The sequence below is a fragment of the Lissotriton helveticus genome, chromosome 5_1 (genome assembly GCF_964261635.1).
Source record: "Lissotriton helveticus chromosome 5_1, aLisHel1.1, whole genome shotgun sequence".
In the NCBI taxonomy this organism is placed as follows: Eukaryota; Metazoa; Chordata; class Amphibia; order Caudata; family Salamandridae; genus Lissotriton; species Lissotriton helveticus.
Genome location: NC_136065.1, coordinates 2076153641 through 2076181227, shown reverse-complemented (window position 1 = coordinate 2076181227; position 27587 = coordinate 2076153641). Strand labels below are relative to the sequence as shown.

General features: G+C 43.8%; 1 long non-coding RNA gene across 2 annotated transcripts in view; it reads right to left on the bottom strand.

Annotated features, from left to right (window-relative positions):
- LOC144756316 (uncharacterized) overlaps positions 1–27587 on the bottom strand; it is a 255827-nt gene that overhangs the window by 23826 nt on the left and 204414 nt on the right. For both annotated transcript variants that reach the window (XR_013595123.1, XR_013595124.1), the window contains exon 2: positions 3679–3845. This is a non-coding gene — a long non-coding RNA (uncharacterized LOC144756316). The remainder of the gene's footprint in view (positions 1–3678; positions 3846–27587) is intronic.

Here is a 27587-nt window from a genome sequence, read left to right as displayed (position 1 = left end):
GCCCATCATATCATGTCAAAATGGATGGAAATCTAATGTTCTGAAGTTTGCATTTAATAATTGCGTAAATGTTTATTTTATTAACATTTTTATTTTTGTTTCATATTTTAATAAATACGGCCAGGGGGTCTCCTACCCCCTGCCTTCCAAAGAATTATGTGTTGACTTGTTAACTAGGTAACGTAGTCTGTGTGTTGAGGCGGGGGGTGGCCGGCAGTCCCAGACCATGAGAATTAAAGGCACGCCGGAGGATCTCCACTTAGATAATAACAGCACGCTGAGCCCACCGCACTTGGGCAGCACTGTTACTTTTAAGAAAGGGTGTAACTTTTGTTAGATTTTATTTTGTTTTCCCGATCGTTGCTTGAGATGCTTAAAAGAAGTTCCACCAAAGCGAATGAACACAGTACTTTGCGGATAGGAAACTGATAAGAGAAACACACATGGAAGAACATGAAATAGAACGCCTACAACCAATAGAAATGAGGAAAAGTAAAGTGAGGAGCACAATGACCAATAAGAAGGGAAGGATGGATGTAAGTCCCTTTTAAGGTATATTTAATACAATAGATTTCATAAGCACGGCGCACACGCTTTGCAGGAGAAACCTAAGAATTCTTATAATGAAGCACTGCTGCAGCAAGGTAGTAAACAGTAATTATAGCCTCCATACCCTCAGCATTCATGATAAAACGAGTAGGAGCAATTTCAAAGATATTTATGAGAATTACCTCATGTACTCATGCATGCCTTTGTGAACTGCTGCTGAAATGTCCAACTTCCTCTTGGTAAAAGAGCAAGGAGAGCACAGTCCTTTCAATTAGTACTAATTGCATATGAATCTCTGAATATTCTCATTTTAGATATTTTAGATCCAATTCACAAACGCATTTAAGTGTGCATGAAGTAGTACTAGAGAAATACTAAAGAAGTAGTTTGTGAATTGGTTCTATAGTTTCTGACTTGGCCCTGTAGTGTTGTTTATATAATATGAATGAAGTCAGAGCATATGCACTTCCACTGACATGTTTTCTACTCCGGAACATGTCCATAATAGTTTTGTAGCCACAACAAAGGGCTAACATACCAAACTTGTAACTAAACAGCAACACCTCAGAGTAGAAGCATTTGACAAAAGTTAGAGTAAGAGGATGTACAATTCGAAATGGAGACAGACACAGCATGCCTTCAACATAACATTATCCAAATTATTAATAACCAGGGGCGGTGCGTCCATTGGGACGTTGGGGCGTTGCCCGCCCGCGCCCACAGCTCCCTCGGCATCGCTGAACTTAAGTAAACTGATTCAGTTTACTGAAGTTCAGAGACGCCGAAGGAGAACTGACAATCATGTCAGTCAGCATGACGTCGAACCGCCCACCACCTTCAGAGTCTGAAGGGGGTGGGCGATCCGGCATCATGTTGACTGACATGCATTGTCAGACCAGCCAAGGACAGGCAGCAGCACAAGTGCTCATGAGTGGGGAAGGTCGGCTAATTTTTCCGCTGTGCTCAGTAATGCGCACCTGTGTTTACACTGGCTTGTGCATGCCCATTAGATGAGCGAGGGTTGAGCAAAGGCTCAAACCTCGGTCTCCTAATGGGCAGGCGGGCAAAGAGTAACCTTGCCCTAAGCCACACCAGTATTGGCCCAGGGGTTGCCACTGCAGTGCTGTTCCTGTTTGAAGAGGCGCCAACTCGGACCTGGCCGAGAAGCAGGGTGGACCCCTGACCGGTCAGGTAAGTTTAATTTTTTATTTTAAATTCCCCCGGCCTCCACACCCGTGCCATCCCCCCCCCACCTGCGAGTATTGCGAGCCGCCGCAGAGATACAGTAGGTTGTCTGTGGGCGGAGTAACAGCGTGAGCTGTGTGAACAACTGTGAAATGAACTGGGCTGCTGTAATCTTCGGGTTGTGGGTGGGCATTAAGGTGAGGTGCGAGGTAATCGAGAGCAGACTGAAACAGGAAGAAAGATTGAGAGACGGCGGAAGGTCAATAAGAAAGGAAAGGGATAATGGGCAGTTGTAAAAAAGGGAGGTGAAAGGCTAAAAGGTAAAAAGAAAAGGGTTTTAGAAAGAAAATGAACGCATCAAAAAATAATGGAAAAGGATTTATGGAAAAAGTACGAATAAAAAAAACATGGAAATCTTAAAATTGGAAAACTGAGTATGCATGTAACTGTTGCAGTGACTAATGTGAGTTTGAGTGATTGTGAGATATCCGTAATATTGTCAGAGTGAAGTGTATCTATCGTTGGTGTGGGTGTCATGGGAGTTATGGTGCCATGTTAGATATTGTGTCTTTTAGATGGTATGCCGTATTTCTGGCTATATTTTGCATAAAGGTTTCCTTGGGACACTGATGCATAATGCTAATGAAAATTCCTGCAATATAAGGGGGATCCCTGGTATTTGATGATGATACTAAAAGAACATGAAAAAAGTCGACCATGTATGACAGTAGTACATACAAGTGCTTGGGAAAGATGTTCTCAAAGAACAAACTCTGTAAAAGCTGTTGTTTTGGTTAAAAGAATATGCTTCTGTATGGGAAAATTGAACTTATTTGTGCAAAAAAAAGGAAACTGGTTATGTCATGGTAAAATGTCTGTATTTTTGGAATTGACAATAAGATGTTTCAGACAAAATTATTGCATTTATGTAAAATACTTTACGTTGTTATTGAGAGATCCTTTCTGCTGAAATCTGGAGGCCTACAGCTGATTTGTGTTGCTTGGTACCAAAGTAAAGTTAATGTTGTGGCTATTTTATGACCTGTGTTGTGTGGAGGTATTTCATCAGGAATATGGATAAACCTTTTTAACTAATGCTCTCGAAGGCTTGACCATGTTCAATTGGTCTATCTTATCTGATCCAGTAAGATTTATTGATGGATTTGAACAGTAGCATTTTATTTTAAGCCAGTAAGACTTGTTGAGCTGGTGTCTTTTGACCTGTGGTTGTGAAATTGGTATTACTTGATTTTTCCAAAGTGCCCCTTCTAAGTAGAAACTCAGTCATAACTTAAGATTGAACATCTACACATGAGAAGCAAAGTGGGAAGAATTACTAAAGTAAAATGCAACACTATAAGCCACCTGAAATTGAAATCCTAGATTGCTTTAGACTACGTCTAGTAGATATAGCTCTTCGGGAAATTTTAGGGTAATTCTGCTGAAATATCCATCATTTGCCACTTTCTCTGGCAGAATTTGTCCTACTACCCTTGCCTTACACACAACAGTAATGGAATATTTCATTCAGGGTCTCTAAATTATTTAGCCAGTTTATTTAAATTTGCACTGTAAAATGCTCCATTTTAGCACTTTTTCTTTTTGTTTTATTTGCTTGGAAGAACTCCCCCATTCACTAGAAGAAGCTGGGATTGTTCTCTTTGCTCAGAGGCTCCATCCTATCTGATAGGTGTTTACGCCCCACTAGTTTTAAAGATCACCAGCCAGGACTGATAATAGCCCCAGAATTCAAAAGAACAAAAATGGTCACCAACTTACTCAAAGATGAGCAGTGAGATTGATTTTCAAAGATCAATAAAAGGAATTAATTATATGGTTAACTCAGCATAACAGGAAAGCAACTAGGTTGGAGTTTATTTCTTATTGAGTAGCAGGGCTAATCCTATCACATTATCATGGGCTCAGTCGTATGTCTTAAGTTACCTTTGCTGGCCATGTCGCTTTCCATCTTCGGTTTTTAGGGGGCCAAACAACTGCCTACCGATCACATTTCTGCCCTGGTAGGATACCCTTTCTAAGGTTTGTTTGGATGTCCTTGAAGTCCCCTGTGTTGTTGTCATCTTGGTATGTCCTCTGTCATATCAGAACAGCTGAAACAACAGTCACATGTAAAACATTATCACATGCACAATAAGTGAGACTACAAACACCTAATATAGCACATCCTAAGTTCACGCCATGAGTAAAGACAGACATGAGCACTGTTTTTTTTAAAATTTAGTACATTTAGAGTCTTGTGAACAGTAATATTAACGAAATATAGCCACAACTCCTTTTTGCTTCTAAAATGTGCCAACACCTGTTTGATCTTTTACAGACTTCTTTAGGTTTAGAAATCATACAATATATTCAAGCAACTCAAGATAGTAATTAAGATTTCAACATTTTGTTCAAAATTATTTCCATAGCTTCAAATCCTGTAGAGGGTACAGTGTCCAGGGGCATAAAGATAAAAACCAATGGTATTGCAATGCCCAATGTGAATTAATAGTGTAAATAAATAAAGGAGGAACACAGGTCATGAATATCAATATTCAAATGACGTAGAGAAAAGAAAAAATGAAAAACCATTCAAAAACAGTGTTTGTAATTTTATTTATAATAATTATAATTATTCTTTGTTATTAATGTTTAAATAATATTTTTACTTTTTAAATATTATTTACTAGTTTTGCCATTTTAAAGTATATATGTTTACCGCATGTATTTTATTATAGATTTTTTATATATTTATATTTTTGATATTAGAAATGTATTTTAAAAGGTAATACATATTTTAAAGGTAATAATGCACGAGTCAAAATTGTATATAAGTACCTATTTTATGACAATATTATTATTTTAGTAGTCAATATTTTTAACTTTAAAATAGCATTCTCAATATTTGTTGGTGATATTTTTGTAGCATATAGTGTTCTTTTTACCTTCGTGAAAATGAGATGCAAAATCTTTTTTCTCTAAAGAACAATGAATTATTTGAATGACTAATACCTAAATGCCCACCAGAAAATCTCAAATTATGCTTAGAATAGGCAAAGGTTTTCCTGCTAGCCTAAGATTAGGACATTAGCAGAGAAATGCCCTTACTTCATGAAAATGCACTTTGAGGGACACATATCATGACAAAATGCAATGTAACCAATTGACTACAAATACATCTAATATAAAAATACATCTCTTACATATTGTATCACAGTTTCTTAAAATACTTTTGATCACAAGATCCCTACATTCCGAGAAATGTAATTATCTGCTTGGACTGCTATATTTTACTATACTACTCTCATTGGTAGATTTATAAACAATTAATTGATTTAGAACTGAATTTATTAAAAGGTACTCATATGAAAAGATGCATGGAAGAGTCTGGAGTAAAAAAAAGACCTGTGGAAGCACTATTACCTTCAAAACTTCAATTGGAAAAAAACTGTCCATCTGACAATAATTCCAAAGCCTGAATAAAATTAGCCCTAGTCTCTATGAGCGGCTAGACGAACAGCAATGCATCTGTGATCAGCGACTATTTGCACTTCCAGATTGCACTAGTCAATCACAAATAAGACTAGAATTCAAATTGTCAAAGCAGGTCTTCATCCCACGTGTCAAATTAGTCTCATTAGTCTCATATTGTCAAACATATTGTCAAACATTACAAATGTTCCCAACTAGCTCAATGAAACACCTGCTCTGCTACTCAGAGTTTCCTGTTCCTGTGGATGCAGCCCTGGTTTTCCGTGCAACCCGCCTCACATCCGCACAGTCAGCCGCAGTTCAGATCGGCTCAGCGAGGCGAGGCTATGACCAGCTGGAAGGAACCGAGCGAGCAAGGCCAGCGGCCAGTGTGGGGTGAGACAGTGTGGGGGTGAGATACCCGCCGCCCGCCTGCAGCCCGCATTTTACCGGCATTTTGTAGCTGCAGCTCTGCACTTGACTCCCGAGGGATGTACGGTCGTAACCCAGTCAAAAAGACACCGTTGCTGCCCATATTTTCAAGATTTTTTGCCCAGCTCAGCATCAGAAAGTCAGCAGACCCTACCAGCAGACCCCTCCCGGGACCCCTCCTGGGAGGTACAGAGCAAGGTAGGCTGGGCGAGTGCGGCCGTGATTAGCAGGCGGCCGGTAAGTGAGTGCCCTTGCCAAAAACAGCTGAGGCGGCCCGACTACGTCGGGAGTAGCTTGCAGTTTTGCAGTGTGTGCCCCACTGGCCTGTATTTAAAACCCAGATTTACTGGCTCATTGATTTATAGCTTCTGCTTTTTTTTACCTAAAAAAGGAAAGAAAAAAAATCTAAACGTCTTCTTGTCGACGCTAGCTCAGACCAGCACAGGGAAACAGGAAACAAGCGAGTCCCTAAGTGGATACAGAGGCCATAGAAGCTACTGAGAGAAGAAAGAAGCAGAAAGCAAGAAGTGGGAATCAAGAAGAAAACAAGCATAGCACAGTCATATGCTCGTAACAGGAGGCCAACCTGTGCCAAACCGTGCAGGCAAGAAAACTGCACAAAGGGTGGGGGTGAGCGTCTAGTAGTCGGTATTACCAATCAACATCATTATCAAATTTCTACTAAGAGCTAACAAAAGGCCCCCAGGCCATCAGTATAAATAAGTGACATTCACCATATACATCACAAGATCAAAATAAAACAAATAGTGAAGACACGAACGGATCACTGCTGGAAGTTCCTGCTTGAGTACAGCTTGAGTACAGTTTACGGAGTATTTATCGATACTTAAATCCAAGACCGAATACCGGAGGCGCTAACGAGCAAAACAGCAAAAGAGTAAAATCGAAACTAAAAGTCAGGGGTCATTTTAACATCCAGCAACGGGAAAGGTAATGGCAAGAAGTGCAATAAAGGCGCAGTAAGGAAATTAGAAATGCGCTCAGGAACAAATAGAGGAGCCCAGGTCCAGGATCAGGACCAGGACCAGGTCTAGGACCTGGGGGAAGGTCATTCACCAGGGAATCAGAGACGTCCACAGAGGCTAAGGAAAGATTCACCCAGACAGGAGCAACAACAAGATTCAAAAACACCCTGGAATGACATAAATGAAAAGAACGAAAATGAAAAGAAATCTCCCAGTAAAGCTTCTGCTATGAAGAAAGCAAGGTTGGCCCATAGCAAAAGGATAGAGGGATACAAGATAACAGACTTCCTAAACGCAAAAGGGCCAACAAAAAAGGGACGTTTAACAGTGCATCAGCATTGATGGAAAACAAAACTAAAGGTGTATCTTTAATAAAACAGCAGTCTGATCAAGAAAATGGAATGGATTTACATTTTATAAGCGATGAAGTAGCCACAAATGACGTACAAAGCCAAGAAATAGTAGCAGACATCTTAATTCAGAAGTGCTCAGTAAGCACGCATACAGCAATAAACTCAGCCAGGAAAATAACAACAAATGCAGTAATTCACAATCACAACCCAAGTGAAACACTCTTTTCCTTCGACCTCAGTAATTGGGAGGAACAGGGGGAGGGACTCAGTTATATTCAGCAACAGGAGCCATTGAAAAAACGCTTGACTCCAAACTATTGGAACTGTCGGAAACAACTTCTCCTTTACGCATAAGAAGGAAACAAAACTGCAACAATCAACGGACCTCATCGGTTATAGGAGAGGTTGTGTCATCTCCACCTCTCCAAGTAGAAGGGATAGACATGTGCAAGGCAGAAAGCCCTCTAGCTTTAGACATAGAGTAACAATTAAGCTTGCTTCCGTTAATAACGGAAAAATTACAGGTCTCAGACATCTTACAACAGCTAGGGGCCCATCATCTAGAACCAAGCAATCATCCCTCCCCAATCAAATGTATTCATTCAAAAATATGGAAGATCAAGCCCCTCCCAGTACCAGGGCGTCCTATTGTCAACATTGGAGACAATCTCTACAGCAATTTCCCACCAAGCGGAGAAACACGATCTGCAAGTAGAACTACTAAAGATAATGGCAATATACATAGTAGGTATTGACAAGAAGCTACAGACACTCAACAATCTGATTACGAGAGCTCAACAGTATAATTACATGCAGAAAGTCAATTGCAAGTGCACATCGACATGCGGAAATCCGCTAACAGTAACAACTATTCGGACTGACATATTGACGGAAGTGAGAGTCCAATCTATCAGCTCATCCAAAAAAGACAGGGCAGTTGAGGTTTTGCCAAAGAAAACAAAAGGACTATCACAAAAAGATTCGAACAACACACAAATTACACAAACGTCTACTTTGGAAATATCCGTCTTAACTGAAACAAGTGAAAGAACACTACGGTAAAAGACATCAACCCCGATTCAAGTGGAACAAAGGATAACAAAAATACAGAAATAGCGGAGGTTAAGCCCGTACTCTCAAAGAAAGAAAAAAAGAGGCAAAGAAAAGCACGGAACAAAGGGAAAGCAGCTCAACTAAATAAAATATGGCCGTTATTCTTGCAACATAAGAATGTCAGGTCAGGCACTTTAAATAATGATACAAAATAAGATTCGGAATATATAATCCCACAAACAATCACCCAAGAACTCAATCCTACAGGATTACCTGTGAGATATAATACTGAAAATGGATCATCGGCACTAGCAGCCGAACAAGAGACATCACCAAACAGGCAAAACCCTATGGCCCATAATTGTTTGGAATACTCTACCACCAGAAAGGAAGGTAACACTAAGGATGGCAGATGGACCTGCATCCGTCCGCCACCCCAGAGTAGGAGGGACCGTCCACAGGGGCAGCAGCGGTCCCTCCGTGCAAATTAGGATGTGACCGCCACCCTGGCGGTCACATCCTGTATTTTTTACATTGCGGCAGGTGCTGTTTGAAGCAGCACCGGCGGCAATGTAAAAAATAAAAGCAGTGCATTTGCATGCACAAAGCGTCAGACACCGCGCGGTGCCTGCCGCTTCGTGCACACAAAGGCAGGGGGTACCATAGGTACGCCCCATGTGCAACCACCACCCCCCCTTCACCCCTGGGGGCCCGCAATGGGCCCCCAAACAAAAGTCTTTATGCCTTTCCACTGCGGAAATGCCGCCGTGGAAAGGCATAGAACTGCATACATCCTAATATGCCTGGCGGTGTCTTATAGACACCGCCAGACATGTTAGAGCTTTTCCGCCGTGGTCGGAATGCGACCGCGTCGGAAAAGCAGCGGACGGTCTTCCTGACCCCCAGCCATCCTAATCTGGCGGGGGGTCTTTGAAGGCTCCGCAGCGGTTTTTCCGCATCCTCCAGGCTGGCGGATACTTCCGCCGGCCCGGAGGATGCGGAAAAACCGCTATCATAATCGGCCCCTATGTTAGAGGGACAGGGCCAAAGGAGATCAGGGCTTCGGGTAATTACCAAAGAAGCAGTTAGAACAAGAAGTCCTCGCAGGGCGGAAGGTGAGGACATACTATTGCTGCAGCAGCAAAGTTCAAACACACGAAGGGTAAATTAATTGAACAAAATAGTGTTACTTCCAAACTATATTTCAAGAGGTAACTTTGACACCTTAAACAAAGGTACAATCTTAAAACTGGTAAAGGAAGTACGGGAAATAGCCAATATTAATTCATCCAACTTGTTATCGATTGAATTTAAACCACATCCATCCATGATTAAGAGAGAGGTAACAGTAACAACTTGGTCTTCACGGAAATTGTGGAGCATATAATGACTCATCAGCAAAGGTTTAAGGCTTGGGGCATTGAACTACAAAGGATAGAGGCCCCATGCTACCCCGGTCCGCTTCTCCCCAAAAAAGAAAGTGAGGAATCCCTACTGAGAGGAGCCATAGGAGCAGCAACAAATCATAAAGCCCTTGAAAAGTTGATAATTAAAATGCCTGGGCATCAGCCCAACTTGAAAGGAGTTAGATGAGTTTAACACAATCAAACAAGTGATTAAAGACAATAGGATGGGTCCTCAGAAACTTCGTTTTAACTCGCAATCCTGGCAATCCTGAGGAACCAAAGCACCACAAGAAATTCAAAAAGTCACCAACATTTGCCCTTGGAATACCCACGGACTAGAAAATCTCATAGGAAATCCCGGTGCAGTGGAATTCCTGCAAGCGCACAACATTGTCTTAGCCCAAGAAACGTGGAGCGTAACTCCGAACAATATCATAGGCTTTGCTGACCATCATGAGCCAGCAATAAAATCAGCAAAATATGGACACCCAAAGGGCGGTTTGTCCTCTTATTTCTCGACCAAATTGGATTAGACTCTAGAAAAACTAACTATAGGGACGAATTGGGTTCTTGTATCCAAGCTGAAACAGCACAAAAGCGATGGGTCTGTAACAATATTAATACTACTTAATGTCTACATCCATCCAAGCGAGGAGACAAAAGACAAGCACATGAACATGTTGTTAGGAATGTATTGCCAGGCACAGTTCATCATTTCCGGTGACTTTAATATCAATTTATGTATTTCCCCAGGGAATATGAATAAAAAGGGAAACAACTTCAGACGACAACTTGAATCATTGGGATTGATTCACCTCAACGGAAATACAAAAGAAGATTCACCGGCGGCAATTACCTTTTTAAGTGGGTCTAAAAGCTCAACCATCGATCATACTGTAGTGAGTGAATCTGTAGCACGACAAACATAAAAATTCCTAATTGTACCACGCATAGAGAGTGATCATATGCCACAATTATTGCAATTGGAGCAATTTACAGCCAGGCTGACAGCAACAAAAAATCTATTCTCCACGCTACGAGCCTATAATTTAAAAAGCCTGAAATGGCGTAGAATAGGGATTGAAAAGGTGATGGCAGAAGTATACCGCCAAGCGGGCATAAGTGAAGTAAGTTCAGAGGAATCCGCAAGCCCAGATACACCACAAGGCAGGGAGGGTGAAAGATTAAGAGCCTGGGACAACCTAACAGGAACCTTAATGGAATGCTTTGCGGATAACAAGAGTCAACATCCCACTAGGCACCACAGGAAGCACACGTGGACAAGCAGTCACCATCCCTGGTTCAATCATGAACTACGCAAGCAAAAAAAGCCAAAGAGTGCGCAGAATAAGAGCAGTCTCTAACCAGTTAAAAATAGGGGGAAAACCTGACAGGTCGCAATAGGGAACAAACTCCTTTTGGCTAGTAAACAACGGAACGGAAAACACTTCTGGTATCAGATAAATTCACTGACACTGGGAAAAAACAGACTTAAAAATGCAGGGATAAACGAGGAAGCCTGGGTAGCTCACATAATGAGTATATACAAAGACCAAAGCTCAAATCAACCCCAGGTAGTCAATCATCAAAAAAGGACAGCAGGATGCGCATAGAACAAAATATGCAGAGTCTCCCTGTGTGCATAAATGTGAATAACAAACCAATCTCCCCAAAATTTAAAAGTTCTGAGAAATTAAGAGAAGTAAGGGGCAGATGTATCAACCAATTTTTTAGTCGCAAACACTGCGAATCGCAAAAAAATAGAGAAAAGGTATGTATGAAAGAATTCGCATCGCAATATAAGGAATCGCAAAAATTTTGATTCCTTATGTTGCGAGAACATCTTTTCTGCTAATATAATAGTGATTTCTTATTTTGCGATGTTTCATGTTTGTGAAATTTGCAACCTAGAAATCGCAAATTAAGAATTCGCTATGAAATGTATGAATAAATCACAAATTGCGAATTGATGAAATTCGCAATTTTAGAAAACGCAATTACCACCAAGTGCATGCAGGTGGCCCGTAGTTCCTCAGGACAGAATGTCCTGTCCCCTCTCTGGACTGAAAGGTAGCTCAAACCCCAGAATTGGAACCCAGGAGGGCAACCTTTTTAGCAAAATGTATTAAAGATCCGAAGAAGGGGATTGACAGGTCCTGGCGGGTATGCCATGACAAACTCTTGAACATCCTTTGCCCTGTCACTATGACCCTAGACATGGCAGAAGATGCCAAAGCATCAGTTGCCCTTATTTCCCCAGAGGTCCTCTCTAGTTGGGCTCAGCGCGCAGTGGGGATCCTAGGTAACGCCAATTGCGTGCTCTCTACTGAGCAGAGATGCTCGTTTGTTATCAAAGTCGACCCCAAATTGGGGGATTTGGCAGACTCTGAAGCTGGGGGGGAGGCCCAGGGAGGACTTTTAGGGAAGCCTTTTATCAAACAGCTTGGAAAGTTTGTGAACACTTTCATATCATTATATAAAGCCCGGTCTTCTATTAAGCGGGTGTTCTCCTCCCGGGTTTTCCATCGGGCGTTCAAGGTAGGGGCCGCTCGAATGGCCAGTCCTTCCAAAACTCCGGAGGGCAACTCTCCAGCCACAGGCAGTTCCAAGATCAAACCCGATATGGCAGTGGGTTCAGAGGTGCCGACGCTGCTTCAAATTTGAGTATGTCTACCTCTTCCCTCTTAAGAGTGGGGTGTTGTCTGGCTAATTTTGTACATGTGTGGGGAACACTCATAAACAATTATTGGGTTTTGTAGACTGTAAAGGGTTATCAAATAGAGTTCTGTGGGCTTCCATGGCAAGAGACGCGTCCCAGGCAAACCCAGTTTTCAAGGCAAGAAGCAGACTTGGTGGACGCAGAGGTTACCTTCCTCCTAGAGAAAGGAGCTATATGTTCTACATCCCCTCACACGCAAGGTTTCTTCAGTAATATGTCCATATTCAACAAGGCAGACCAGGGTCAGCGTCCAGTGTTGAACCTATATGAGTTCAACGAATGGCTGGTGTACTGCCATTTCAAAATGGAGGCAATTCATCTCCTGAGGGATGTCCTGCAATCAGTGGATTGGATGGTCCGTTCGGGTTTGAAGGATGCGTATCTCTGTATCCCAATCTTTCCACCACAAAGGAGGTTTCTGCAGTTTGTCTGGCTTCAGCAAATCTTCCATTTCCATCTCTTCCTTTTGGTGCTTCCTCCGATCCTTGCTGCTTCACGAAGGTGCTCTAGCTCGTTGAGGAGTACCTTCAAGTGCAGGGAATTCGCCTTTTTTTGTATCTCAACTATATACTTCTTTTGGCACAACACACTGAACAGTTGATGAGGCAATTACAGTGGCTGTTCGACCTCTTGGAAAGCCTAGTTTTGTGATCAAAATCAAAAAGTCACTTCTGGTACCTTCTCGGAGGGCAACCATCTTAGGTGTCATTATAGACTCTACTGAAGCCACTCCCAGCCTTCCTTCTCAGAAAATATCCAAGCTCTGACATGAGCTGCGCAGAACGTTAGCCAAACAGAGTTTGTCCCTCCTACAGATTGCCATCTGGTGGGGCTTATGTCAGCAGCCCTCCAGGCCATCTTCCCAGGCCCATTGCATTATTGGGCATAGCAGAGATTGAAGACAGTTCACCTGCAGAGAGGCCTCCCTTATTCTCATTCTGTGGTCCTGTCTGCTGAAGAGCAGGAGCACATTTGCTGGTAGCTCTCCCACATGGAGGCGTGGAATGGACAAGCTATATTTGCTTCAGCTCATGGCCTGGTTATAGAACCCAATGCCAGCAGGTCTGGTTGGGGCGCTTGTGTAGAGATTTTTCCACAGGAGGGTTGTGCTCTCCGAAGGACCAAGCACTGAAAATCAACTGTCTAGAGCTTCTGGCCGGATCCTTTGCTGTCCGGTGTTGGACCAGGTACAGAATTCAGACATGTGTCCTTCAAAAAATGGACAATATTTTGGCTGTCAGGTACATAAATCACCTGGGCAAGACCAGGTGAAACGTTCTTTCAGATCTGGCAACACATTTTTTGCAGTTCTGCCTTGACCACCAGATATCATGACAGTAGAGTACATCCCTGGTTGTGAGATCCAGGTGGCGGACTGGCACTCTCGCCATTCTCGTAATTCCAGCCTGTGGAGGTTACACCCAGAGGTTTTTGCAATGCTCCATACCCAGTGGGGCTCTTTTTCAGTGGACCTTTTTGCTCCAGGCTGGATCATCAGTTACCCTGGTTCTTCATTTAGAGGCCGGACCTTCTGGCAGCTGCCAAGGATGAGTTCCTGCAGGCTTAAAAACAGGAGCGAGCATATGCGTTCCTGCCATTTGCGATGATCATGAGAACTTCCACTCAGATCAGGCAGCAACATGTGGAGGTGGTTCTCATCACCCCACCCAATTTGGAAGTCGCAATTTTGATTTCCAGTTCTTCTGGAACTTTCTTGGGATTCTTGGGATTTTCCAATCTGTCTTCCCCAGTTTCCAGAGCTTTTTTTTCAACACGGATTGGTGTCAGGATCAGATGGTGCTAGACGGGTCCCTACGCCTGATGGCAAGGATGATTACCAGAGAAGATGGTCAATCTGAGGACTTTCGGCAAACGATGAGAACCTCTTGTCCAAGGCCTGGTCTGACAGTACGGTCAAGAGATACTGATCAGCTTGGACAAAATGGTGTTGTAGGTGTGTGCGATGGGGTTGGGATCCCATGCAGGCTGACATAGTATGTCTGGCTGGCTAGTTTGGCCCAACAAGGTTTGGCCTATCATTCCATAAATACCTTCTGTTCTGCAATGTTGGCGGAACATGTCCCTGTGGAGGGTTCCTCCGTGGGGGAGCATCCTTTTGTTTGCCGTTTGCTGCAAGGTTTCAGGCTATCTCTTCTGCCAGAATTGCGATATACAGAGCAGTGGGATGTTAATAAGGTACTCAACCATTTCTTATCCTGGCAACCAAATACGTTTTGGTCATGTAAGGAGCTTTCGGTGAAGATGGCAATGCTTCTCTATTTGATATTGTGTACAAGGGGTTCGGATGTTAGAGCCCTGGATCTCACAGGAAGAGGTTTTTCTCCTACGGGGGTATCTTTTACAATTATTCGGCGGGCTCAATCTCACACCAGGGCTATCGAGTACCCAGCATTTTCATGAGTTGCCTAAGCTATACGTGGTGCAGTGTTTAAAAGTCTATAAGGAGATGTCAGTGGATTTTAGGCTTCCAGGAGAAAGAAAGCTGCTGATTGCTTTCCGGAAACCTCATTAGGTGGTTTCGTCCCCCACTATTGCACATTGGGTGCGGTGGGACATGCACGGGTCATTGATCTCAAGATTTTTGGAGCCCATTCCGCCAGGGGGGCAGTTGCTTCCAAGGCTTTCAGTGTAGGTGCACGACTAGAGGACATTATAAATGCAGCTGACTGGTCCTCAAATTTTACCTTCAAGGGTTTATATTTTGAGCCTATCTTAGATATGGCTCATTTGGTGGTAAGTAAGCTTAAACTAGCATTATCCAAGCATCCGGTCCTGACATAGAATGAAAAATGTCTTAGCTAACGTAACAGAAAGTTTCAATCCAATTAAGGACTCAGAGGCGAGGATTATCTCCCCCGCGGATAAATGCTCCAACATACCCTTCCCATAACTACTAAATAATGTGCTTCTGTTTGGTTTTTTACACAATGTGCTCCTAATTTCCTGAAGGTAGATGAATAAAAGCTTTCCTCTGTTCATAGATGTTTTGGCATCCTTGACTGATTAATCAATTCTATAGAGTTGAGTTCTTGTGCTGATTTCACTTCTTTTGTTCCAGGAGGGGAAACTGGAAAGCAAAAAAACTGGGAGTGACGGGCAGGGCCTTGTCCTGGTTGGAATCTTTCCTCGAAGGAAGGTACTTCCAGGTGTTTGAAGGTAATACCCACTCAGGACCACTGCTACTTCAGTGTGGCGTTCCTCAGGGTTCTTCCCAGAGCCACACACTCTTTAACGTATATATGTCCCCATTAGCAGAGATAGTTGCACCCTTCGGAATTCAACTGATCAGCTATGCGGACGATACTCAGCTTATTGTGGCACTGAACCAGGCCGAGCACACTCCCATGAACCTGAGCTCCTGTCTTAAAGAAGGCGCCAGCTGGATGAGTTTGTCCCATCTTAAACTCAATGGTGACAAGACGGAGCTCATGTTGATGGGCAACCAAGCAATTTTTAATCCACATACTCTGGTGCCGTCCTGTATGGGGCACGCTCCAATTCCAAAAAAGGAAATAAAGAGCCTGGGCTTTTGGCTCGACCACAAGCTCACTTTTAGAGCCCAAGCCAGAAAAATTGCTGCCATCTGCTTCGGCCTGCTCCTGTCTACATGCAAAATACTGCCCCTTCTACCTGGTAGTTCAAAACAAATCCTAATTCAAGCACTTATCCTATCGAGGCTGGACTATGGAAATGCCCATTATTTAGGAGCACCCACCTCAGTTATCCACAAACTTCAGGTGGTCCAGAACTCAGCAGCAAGACTCCTCACAGGCACAAACAACCGCTGCTCAGCTAAGCCGGCCCTAAAAACACTCCACTGGCTCCCGATACAAGAGCGAATACACTTTAAAGTTCTTTGCATTGTACATAAACATTTTCAGGGCAAAGGTCCTCCCATTTTCAAGAATCTTATCAACCCTACAAAGCTACCAGGAGTCTCCGGTCTAATGAACTGCATCTGGCCGATGTCCCCAGAATCAGGAAGGCCTGCACAGGAGAACTCCTTTTCTCCTATAACGCTTCCAGGCTCTGGAACTTCCTGCCTCTTCCCATCCGTCGGGAAACCAACCACTTATCATTTCGCAGACAACTGAAGACATGGCTTTTCCCATAAATCCCACCTGCTCCTCACTGCGTGTCCGCAGCGCTGGGATGCCTCCAGGTAGCCATGCGCTATATAAAAACATACTCATTCATTCATTCAAAATGCGTATGAAAAGACTAAGGGTGTGACTTGTGCGATGAAAAAGGATTACCAGGACATAGACGAGGGGCTGCATGGTGGATCCTGGCTCTATAATTATGTAGGGGTCCAAGCCCCAGGGACAGTACCCACCTTGGAGAAATACAAAATTAAGGGTAGATTATGCTACCTAATAGCGTGTCCCCTGAATGCAGAACTGCCAGAAACAGTACAACGCACAGGCAAACCTACCCTGGGATCTTACACGTGGTGTCCAAACATACAATGCAGGCATCACAGCCTATACAGACCCTCATAAACAAGGGTGTCACTCTCCGGGGGAAGGCAGAGGCACTAGCAATCGGTAAACAATTCTGGATCCTGTTAGGAATTCCAAATCCCACGTTGCAAACCATACAGGAATCATGGTACAACAGCGTCGCCTAGCGGCCTAAGCGCAACACCACACTCACAAAAATAGATCATATTACCTAGGCCAGTGGTTCTTAACATTTTTACTTCTGTGGACCCCCACTTAATCATTACTGGAATCTGGGGACCCCCAATAAATAATTATTAGAATCCGGAAACCCCCACAGGTCATAACTAGAAGCTGGGGACCCTGGTCTAAGCAATTTCAAACACAAAACAATGCACATATTATGTATTTACAAACAAATATAAAAAAATCATAATTTTAATGTTAATGGAAAGATTGGAGCTTTCTAAATTCAATTAAGGCAATCCATCATCCATAAGATATTCTGTTTTATGCTTTTGCACTGGCCCACAAATCAATCTGAGGACACCAACGTAATATTTAGCCTCAAATTGATATCCCTTCACATTTTGAGAACATTTTAAAATGTTCAAGTTTGCTTACTTATACACTTTATTAATCTGTTAACATTATTTAATTTTCTAAGCAGTTGCCGACCCCCTGAGTAGGCTTTGCGGATCCCCAGCCCCCCAGGACCAGAAGTTAAGAACGGCTGACCTAGACCAATCATGCTAGGAATCAATGCAACCTCCACATTTCTATACCTATAATAAAGTCCGTCTCCACAAACCCAATGTTAGAAATGGAGGTCTCTTGTTGGCAGTGGTATGCACCTTGTCCAAGTAGGGATCCTTCCTTCTAGTCAGGATAAGGGGATGACAAACCTAAGAAAATCCCACCGCACCCCCTTAGTAGCTTGGCACAATCAGTTAAGCCTATCATAGAGGCATGTGTAAAGTATTTGTACATCACACACACAGCAACATCACACCATTTTAGAAAAAATAAAGTATCTTTATCTCAACCAAACAAGACCAAAACGATAAATATCCAACATACATAACTCAAAATATGACATTTAAAAGGTTTAAGCAATTTTATCTATGGAACACTATGGGTGTCATGATTTTACACAAAATACCTTCAGATGCATCAAAATTAACAAGGAAAACGTCTGCAGAGGAGGGAAGCGTTGGAAAGCACAGGATGTGGTGGTTCCTGAGTCTTGGGGAGGCGGTGTGTCAGTTTTGCTGCACGCAGGAGAAGTGTTGCAACAAATCCAGACTTTAATGGGAAGCAATGTGTCAAATTCCAAGATTGTCTGCGAGTGATGCATTGGAAAAACTTGGTGCACAGGTGCGATGCGTGGCTATCTGGACGCGCTGGAGGCTGACCCGGCAAACAGTTGAGGCGTCGATTACTTCAGTCGCGGTAGTATGGTGGTCTCAAACTTCGGAGACACTGTGCGCTGAACTCGGGCTGCAGCAGTTTCTTCAGCCGTGGACAGGCACTGCACCGATTTCTTCGTCAACACAGAAGCGGTGCATGGAAATGTTTACTACATGGCGGGGCTGAGTTGAAAAAACAGGTGCTGGAAGGGCAATGCTTAGATTTTGATGTCTTTAAGCTGCAAAAGGACCTCCAAGGGCCCAGAACTGGAATTGGCACCACAAGGCAGGTCAGAACTCCCAGCAGTGAAGTCCAGGGATGCTGCAGATGAAATCTTTGATGCCCCTAGACGTCTTAACAAGTCCTTGGAGAAACTTCACAAGCAGGATACACAGCAAACTCCAGTCCTTTTCCTGTTCAAATCAGAAGCAGCAACTGCAGGCCAATTCAGCAAAGCAACACACAACAAAGGGGCTGTACTCTTCCTCACAGATCTTCAGCTCTTCTTCTTGACAGAGGTTCCTTTTGATCCAGAAGTGTTCTACAAGTCTGGGGTTTTAGGTCTAATACTTATACCCTTTTTGGTCTTTGAAGTAGGCATACTTCAAAGAAAGTCTTTGTGGTTCACAAGACCTTGCCTTGCTGAGCCTTGGCTCCAGACTCACTCCAGGGGGTGGAGACAGCATTGTAAAAGGACAGGAAGAGCCCTATTTAGGTGTTAGTGAAAACTCCTCCCACCACTCTAGCTCAGGAAGACCCATCAGCCTAGTGATGGGTCATCAGGATATGCGGGCACACGTCAGCTCCCTTTGTGTGACTATCTAGAGTGAATGCACAAACAGGCCTATGTCAGTTAAAACCAGACCTTGATTTCACAGGCAGGCAAAGGCACAGGATGAACAAGAAAATTACCACTTTCTAAAAGTATCATTTTCAAACACACAATATAAAAACCACCTTTACTACAAGATGTAATTTTAAATTCTGTGCTCAGAGAGCCCAATCTCCAAATCTCTATCTCTTGTCAATTGAAAGTTACACTTGTAAGACGTTACAAGGCAGCTCCAATGATCACATATGGGAGAGAGAGGCCTTGCAATAGGACATGTAAAACACACCAGCGTATGTCCTACCTTTCACATACATTTCACCCTGCCCATGGGGGTACCTTGGACCTACCTTAGGGTTGCTTTACATGTAGAAAAAGGGATGGCTAGGGCCTGGCAAGTGGGTGCATTTGGCAGGTTGACATGGCAGTTTAAACTGCACTCACATACACTGCATTGGCGGGCCTTAAACAAGTTTACAGGGCTACTCATGTGGGTGGCACAGCCCGTGCTGCAGGCCCACTAGTGGTAGCATTTGATTTACATGCCATGGGCACACAGTGCACTTTAATAGGGACATACCAGTAAATCAAATATTTTCATGGATAACCAATCAGAATCACAATTTACACGAAGAGCATATGCACTTTAGCACTGATTAGCACTGGAAAAGTGCCTAGAGTCCTAAAGCCAACAAAAACAGGGAAAGAAAATAGGACGCGAAAGGCAAAAAGTTTGGGGATAGACCTGCAAAAAGGGCCAGGTTCAACACTCCACAACTGTTAGAGCCTGAGAAAACTGGATCTCCCCACCTTGTACTGCCATTAACCCCTCCCTTATCTAGCAGTTCCAGTTCGGTACTTCCACAATTGAGTGACAACTACACTTGACAACATCATCCCCCTCAAGACCTCAAAAACAGCAAGTCAATGTTGAAAAACATGACAGCAGAGCTTATATTTTTCAATTGAGACAAAAGACCTTAGAAAGACAATGGGAAAGAGCAATAAGAATAGCAGGCTAGCCTTTAACATCACTACAGAATCAACATAGCCACAGACACATAGGCAAACACAGTACTGGCACATCTATGAAGTTACTTCCCCAGTTAAGGCATTACAAAGGAAAATTGCTGAATTCCAGAATCCGGAGCATTCTACTTCCATTCTTGCACTCACAATATCTAAGCAAACCTCTGGTTGATCATCCAATCACTAAACCAACATTTTTGGAAAAGCAGCTTGACACAAAACCAAAGAGGACAAAGGACTCAACTCCTGATCAATTGAGACTAGTCTCTTTCAACCCCTACATTTGCAAATGATATTTCGAACCTTATTGTTAAGATCTTCCATAATGTTATAATGTATTAGATATTTATTATATTTTATTATGCACATATTGGAATGTGATATATTTACAGTTGGGTCAATCCTTTTGTTCCCCACCCCTCTTTGCCCTACATATTTGGTTTGTTCCTTAGAATGTTGAGAGCTCTGTCAGATCTGTGCTTGACAGAACAAGAGCTAGCTGTGAATAGGTTTTAGTAAGGTACTGAATATATAATAAACTTCACATCTTCTACTCACTGCTTCATAGCATCATTTTATACTCTTTTCAATGGTGACGAGGACTGGATAGCTGTGGCGTCTTCTTTACTCTGCCTCAGCAGCTCTGGAAGGGCTTCCTCTCACTTCGTGGATAGGTCACTTGTGTTGTGCCTCCTAACAAGTGCCTGTATTCTTAACCTGCCAGTTTCAGCTTTGATATAGTAGACGTTGTACTTACACGCGGGTATGTTACTGTGTGTGCCTCCCAGTAACTGGCCAGTGCTGATGAAATGTATTAATTCTGTGCCTGCTTGCGGTACGCTCACTAGTCCAGGTGGCAGCGTATACACTATCTTAACCCCTTGCTTGCTTGGGACGAAATGGTTCCGTCCTGAGCTGAGGTGGTGTGTGCTGAGGACGGAACTGTTCTGTCCGTGCACCTGCCCATGGGAGAAGCACCAGCGCTCCCCATGAGCCACTCATGTATGTATGGCGCGTGCCGCCATCAAGTGCTGCCGGACACGCTGGAAGCCATTTGGTTTCCAGCTGTCAGCATGCACAGAGGCATGTCTCTTTGCTGCATTATCGTACATGGGGTCACAATCGTGTTGCAGAAATGCCACCACTAGCTCAAGGGATTTATTGTTTGGGATATAGAAGCAACCCTTTGGGCAAAGGTACAGAAAACCCACTAGCCCCTTTAAGTAGAAGTCATGTTCCGCACTGCATCTGCCTGATCTTGTCCATATGGTGTTGTCTCATTGTCTAAGCGTTGGTGGGAAATATTAAGTGGTTCCAGTGACAAGCCTCTGTAAGCTGCCCATCTTTGCCAACTTTTGTTGTGTTTTTGCCCCCCCCCCTGTGCTGTAAATACTGGGAGTTCCAGTCCCCTGTTGAAATTCAAGCCCCGTTTATAATAATAATAATCCACATTTGTAAAGCGCACAATCACCCGTTAAAGTCTCTAGGCGCTGGGGGCCGTCGGGAAGATTAAGCAAGCTATTGCCCAGAGTCACATGGTGCTGGACTAATCTGCCGCCGGCGCCGGGGATTGAACCGTGATCCCCAGCTTTCCAGGTTCCAATACGGGGCAGTGTATTGGCTTTCCATTGTCTGCGAATGTCTCACTTAGCTAGGGTGAGCCCTAAGAATAACAAATGTTGTTTATATCTGTTCCCTCCTTTCCCTCTAGGCAGTGTAGTAAGTAGTATATGCTTTGGGGATCTAGGAAGGTCCCATGGCAATACCTCTGTTAGGCAATCCAGCATTCCACACCAGAAGAAGTCTAGTGTAGCACAAGACCACGTCGTATGTAGGAATGTGCCTTCATCCCGTTTGCAGCGGCGGCATTGTGGGGATGCAATTAACCCCCTCTTCCATAATTTGCATCTAGTATAGTATGCCCTATGAAGATATTTGAATTGTATGAGTCGTAGGCATGTAGGATATCTCTGCCCCTCTGTCCAATCGTCTTCATCAATGGAGCCTACGTCATTCGTCCACATGGCCTGTAGGGTGTCTAGGGTGCTAGGGTTATTAGTAATGATGGATTCGTATACATTCTAGAAATCCCTGCTGTGCATCCAGGTAGGTACAATGGTGACCCCATTCGTTAAAAGGTATGGTGAAAATACATATATCTTTTAAGGACAGAAACACAATAAGAAAAATTTATGTTACCCAAAAAAAAAAATGTGTAACCTGTTGGAATGAAAACATGAAAGTGATCTAGGTGTAACTTTAGATCCCAATAATGAGGAGCACGTTCTACTGGTAGATAGATCTTTAGTGGGCAGTGATATTTGTGAAACATTTACAGAAGTGTTCACCGAAAGATTAAGATTATTTAAAGATTACCTACTAAAATCAAATTAAAGTCAGATGCTACTCCTGTGGTACATGAAGTCAGATCTATTCCACTTTTGATAAATTAACCTTTAAAGGAAGAATTAAAAAGGTGGAAGTACAAGGGGTTATATAAACTACAGAAAGATCATAGTTGTTGGCTCCCATTATTATAAATTCTAAGAAAGAAGTGAAGAATATTCGCCTTTGTGTGGCTCTGAAAAGTTTAAATGCTAATATATGGATAGACAGACATCCTCTCCTTACAATTCATGAAATGCTAAGTGGGATAAATGATGCCAAATATTTCACTGATAGACCTCTCCTCAGCATACCACCAGGTGGCACTCCATCCCAATTCCCAAATATTCAAAGATTTTACCACGCCTTTCGATACTTATAAATTCTTAAGAATGCCATTTGAGCTAGCATCTGTAGCCGCAGCATTCCAGAGAATAATGCAATATGTGCTGGAAGGGCTATATTTGACTATAGGGCACATGCATCAAGCATTTTACCGGTCGCAAATGGGCCGATTCGCAGAATAGGCCTGTTTACGAGCGGTACAATGCAATTTGTGATGCATCAAACAAAATGCATTTGCAAAATACGTAATCGCAAAAAATTGTGTTTACCTAAATTGCAAATGCATTTAGGGAATCGCAAATTGCGATCCCCTAAATGCAATTCATTATGCATTTGGAATCACAAATTACCATCAACTTCAAGTTGATGGTAATTTTCAATTCCTTTGAAAAATGCAAATAAATTAATTTATTAAAGTGCATTGTGGTGCACACACATGCCCTTACGGCATGAGTGTGCACCACAAGTGCATACTTACCTTTTTTGGGGGTGCATCAGGGTGGCCTTTTGACCCCCTTGTACCCTTGAAATTGCATGCGCAATTTGCGAGTACCTATTTGGTACCTGCAAATTGCGAATGCCCATTCCTATGGGCCTAGAGGCCCCTAGGAATGAATGGGAAGCCATTCCTTAATTGCGAATCGAAATTTGCGTTTCACAATTAAGGAATATGTAGGAATCGCTAATATTTTAGAGAAATCTACACGCATAGGCAATTGAGATTCCTTGATAGCGATTCCTTAATAATCACTATTAAGGAATCACAAAATTGCCTAGCTTGATGCATGTGCCCCTTTATGTTTTGAGAATGATATTCTGATCTATGGATCCAATGAAGAAGAACACATTCTAAATGTTAGAAGAGTTTTAGAAAAACTCAAGAGTGCTGGTCTTACTATCAAGAAGAGCAAATGCAAAATAGGAGTTGCTTCTGCGGAACGTTTGGGTCACACTTTATCTAGTGAAGGTATTAAACCAAAAATGGACTTGATTGAATAATTCATTAAGGCCACTACACCCACCAACGGAAGAGGAGGTTAAATCGTTTCTGGGTTTAGCAGAGTACATGTCTAAGTTCCTAAAACACATCTCAGATTTAGTTCAGCCCATCAGACCTCTACTCAAAAATGGGATATCCTTTGAGTGAGTACCGGAACATACCATCACATTTAATGAGATTAAGGAAGCCATTATTTCAGCCGCAGGCATAGGAAATCTGCATAGCAAACTGGACATGATACTTACCACTGTCGCAAGTAATACAGGTTTAGGTGTCACTCTTTCCCAAATGGTTGAAGGCAAAGAAAGAATATTCGCCTTTGCATCTAGAACTCTTAGAGAGGCAGAATTTAAGTATTCAACTAATAAAAAAAGGAAGCATTAGAGGCGTGGCTGGGGCGTCAAGATGGTGGTCACACTCTGAGAGGGCTCTGGACCCCTCCTTCATCCGCTACATCAGCTGTGGTGCCTGGCCTTGTCTGTGAGGGTCAGGAGTCTGGACCCTTTCTATCCCTGGCAAATGATACTACGGGAGGTATTGATCAATGTGTAAATCACCGAAGTGGGGCACACAATCGGAGTCAATCCAACACCCAAGATGGCGGCTTCGGACCATGCCTAGCCTTCCAACCCACACTAGGGATCAGGGAGATGGAGTGAGGCACACAGGTCCCTGAGGTTGAAAGCCTGCCATGAGTGGTGAGCTTGGCGCGGCAGTGCTGCACGGAGACCAAGGTGAAGGACCCAGCTCCAGCCAGGAAGCGGACCCAGGATCTGGGCTCCGCTGGGAGTTTGCTTTGCACGGGAACACACACAAGGTGCTGCTCCTTCTGATGTCAGCGCTAACCAGGCAGAGAGTCTGGTGGTTTGGCCGGCATCCCCCCTCGTATTCCCCGCAACCTGAACTGCAGCTCCTAGATATCCACCGGCGACCTGACAGAAGAGGGGCCCAGCCTCCATCGGACATTTTGGGCTACTCGGCCAGGGCTTTCCTCAATGCTGAGTGGGAGTGTCTCGCTTCAGAGTTGCGGCCACACCTACCAAGGTGAGGCAGCCCCCCCCCGCTTTTGCTTGCATAATTACTTTGCGTGGCTAGTCTTGAGAAGGTCACTGATCCTGCAACCTTTCTTATTAGATTACATTGAGGCTGATTCACTGAGCCAAAGTGTACCTCAGATTTAACACGCAGTTTAGGTAAGTTGTGCTCAGTTTGGAAATGTAAATTACTTTCAAGTCCATTTATTAAGGCCATGATTGTAATTATCATTTTCGATATGGACTGAGAACATTACACTATGTTTGGAATTAAGTAACAAATGGACCGATATATTCCTATGTGTGGACTCCATCCAGGTCTGGAGGAGTACCTTTTTGCGATTTCACTCGCTCTGGTACGTCATATTCTAACATTTGATCTTGCTAGGTACACGTTTACCAAGCAATTTTTACCCTTTTATACACCCTTATGCCCCACCATATATCATTTTAGAATCTAACACAGAGAATCCCTTCTCTAAGAATTGATACGTACGCCTGCAATTCATTCCTGCTCCCTCACTCCATCCGGACTAGAAGGAGTGGTTCTTTGCGAATACATTCAATGTGGTCAGTCGCCTTTTCGGTTCACCTACCTGTGCTATAAGCACTGTCTATTGATGCACACCATACTCATTGTAGATTACTTCTACTTTACATAGGTTGACCAAAGATAGGGGAGGCATGGGAGGATGTAGCGCTCCTCTGCCAAGATCTTCGCAATTCTACTGGCCGTCCTACCGAGGTTGAGGGGCGCTTCTCCACTGTGGAGGATGAAGTGCTGACATCAAGACCAAGGTGGCTCGTCTCCTTACCCACACAAATGAGCTTCATCACCGTGCTGAAGATGTGGAAAAGTTTTGTGGGTTTTCTAGAAGATGTGAAACATTCACAACGTGCTAATTTCCTTGAAGGATGGCTTAAATCTTGGATGGCAAAGAACAAACTTTCCCCTAGTTTGTAGTAGAGCGAGCACAAAGGAAGTTTACCCCTAAGCCTTCTCTGGGTGCACAACGCAGGCCCGTGATAGCAAGATTTTTTAACTTCAAGGATAGAGACTGTATCCTGAGAGTCTTGAGTGCACTCAGACTTCCAATATCAAAATTCCAAAATTGTTATTTTTCCAGATGACACCTTCGAGGTCCAAGCATAACGTTGCTCCTATTCAGGCTTCAAACTGAAACTCAAGGCTCTCCAACTATCCTACATGCTCCTGTTCCCAGCACTTCTCAAAGTCATATATGGAGGCAAATCCTATTTCTTCCATACCCATGAGTCCACCTGGGAATGCTGTACAGAGGAGAAACATGTCTCTTCTTGCCCTTGTCCACTCGACTATCATCGGCCTGTGGGCCATAGTCGGTCCAGCGCTGGAATTGGGTCCTCACACTTTCTTGACCAAGGCGGCAAAACACTCGGGATGTGTCACCCTTCCCCAGGTAAGGGTCCTCAGCGGCACGCCACCACAAGGGACAGGAGTCACTCTTGGTCAACAGAGAACATTATCTGGCACTGATCTGAACAAAAGAACAACTGAGTAGGACTCCGTCACTTATCTGACTGTGTTACATTTAACTCAGATTGGGGCACAGGCAAGCGCACATCCCTGCTGGTCCTGATTGAGCACTTTGAGATCGCCCATGCAGACACAGATACTGCATTCCATTGATTCTACCACCTGGAGGGGTCCCCCACCCCACACCTATCCAAGACATTTTGATTTTAAATTGGAGTTACAGAGTGACAGATGCTTCTCGGGGGAATTATGTGATGGGGTAGTTAGAGGGTTCGCAGACAAGATGCATATATAGTATTGTTCCGTTGTTTGCTTATGTTTCTTTTTTCTCTTTGGTCATCACATTGAACTGACATTGTGCAAGTGGCAGCGGGTCTCATACACTCACATATCCTTGCCCAGGGTCTTAAACTCAGCCATCCACATGAAGGCTAATTACCTTTTATTCCTGCTCATACTGATATCCCATGCCGCACCATGTTTTGATGCATTGATGTATATGGTGTAATGTTGTAAGGTATGGGTGGGGGCGGGTTCATGAAAAATTTAGGGGCGGGACAGTGTTAAAGGTCAGTAGATGGTTATTTAGTGAGGTCTAGTTTTGTAAGGCGTTTGCAGAGGAATCTTAATGTGATACGCACCTGTTTCAATAAAGCGGCCTTTTACACACAGCACAGAGTGTGTGGTCTGCTCCCTCCCCCACCCCTCTCTCCCAATGCTAAGCATGCATATTTTTTAGGCTCAGATGGGAGTATGTATGTGTGCGGTTGAGGCGACCGAGGATGTTTCTTCCGAGGGCAGCTGCTGGCAGCGCGGGCTGCCCTTGCAGGGGAGGCAGCTTGAGAAGGGGCACGCGACAGAGGGAGCCGAGACAGGCAGCCATTAGGGTCGCATGCTACACAGGGCCACGAGGACATGGTTGGGGTCACTTGAGCTGGCTGTAGAGAGGACGCGATGCCTGCCTGGTACTGGCCTCGGCTCTTCGGGACTCCGATTGCCCTGTACCTGGTCTGCATGTTGTTCTACCGGCAGGCGACTTCTTTTCTGGGGCAAAGGCATGGGTGAGAACAGCAGCCACAAGTCGGCTACCAGCCGCTCTGCACCTTCAGATTCAGATACAAAGTAACGCTATGTTAAATGTCTCCTGTATGACGTGCTTGGCTACGTCACTTCTATTCTGGGGCCTAGTTGATGCAGTCCAACTGCCACCCCACCCTGATTGTAGGCAGGTCATGTAGCAACACTCGAGGGGAGGGGTGGTACTGTGTCTCAAGCCAATAGAGGTGCAGGAGAATATTCCACGGAACCGAGATCTCAGCAACGGCTCTCACAACGACAGTTACATCACAGGAGTGTTAGGGGTGGGCAAATGGAGCAACTCCGCCTGCTCGCGGAACCTCGTGGAATCGTGCAACTCCTCAA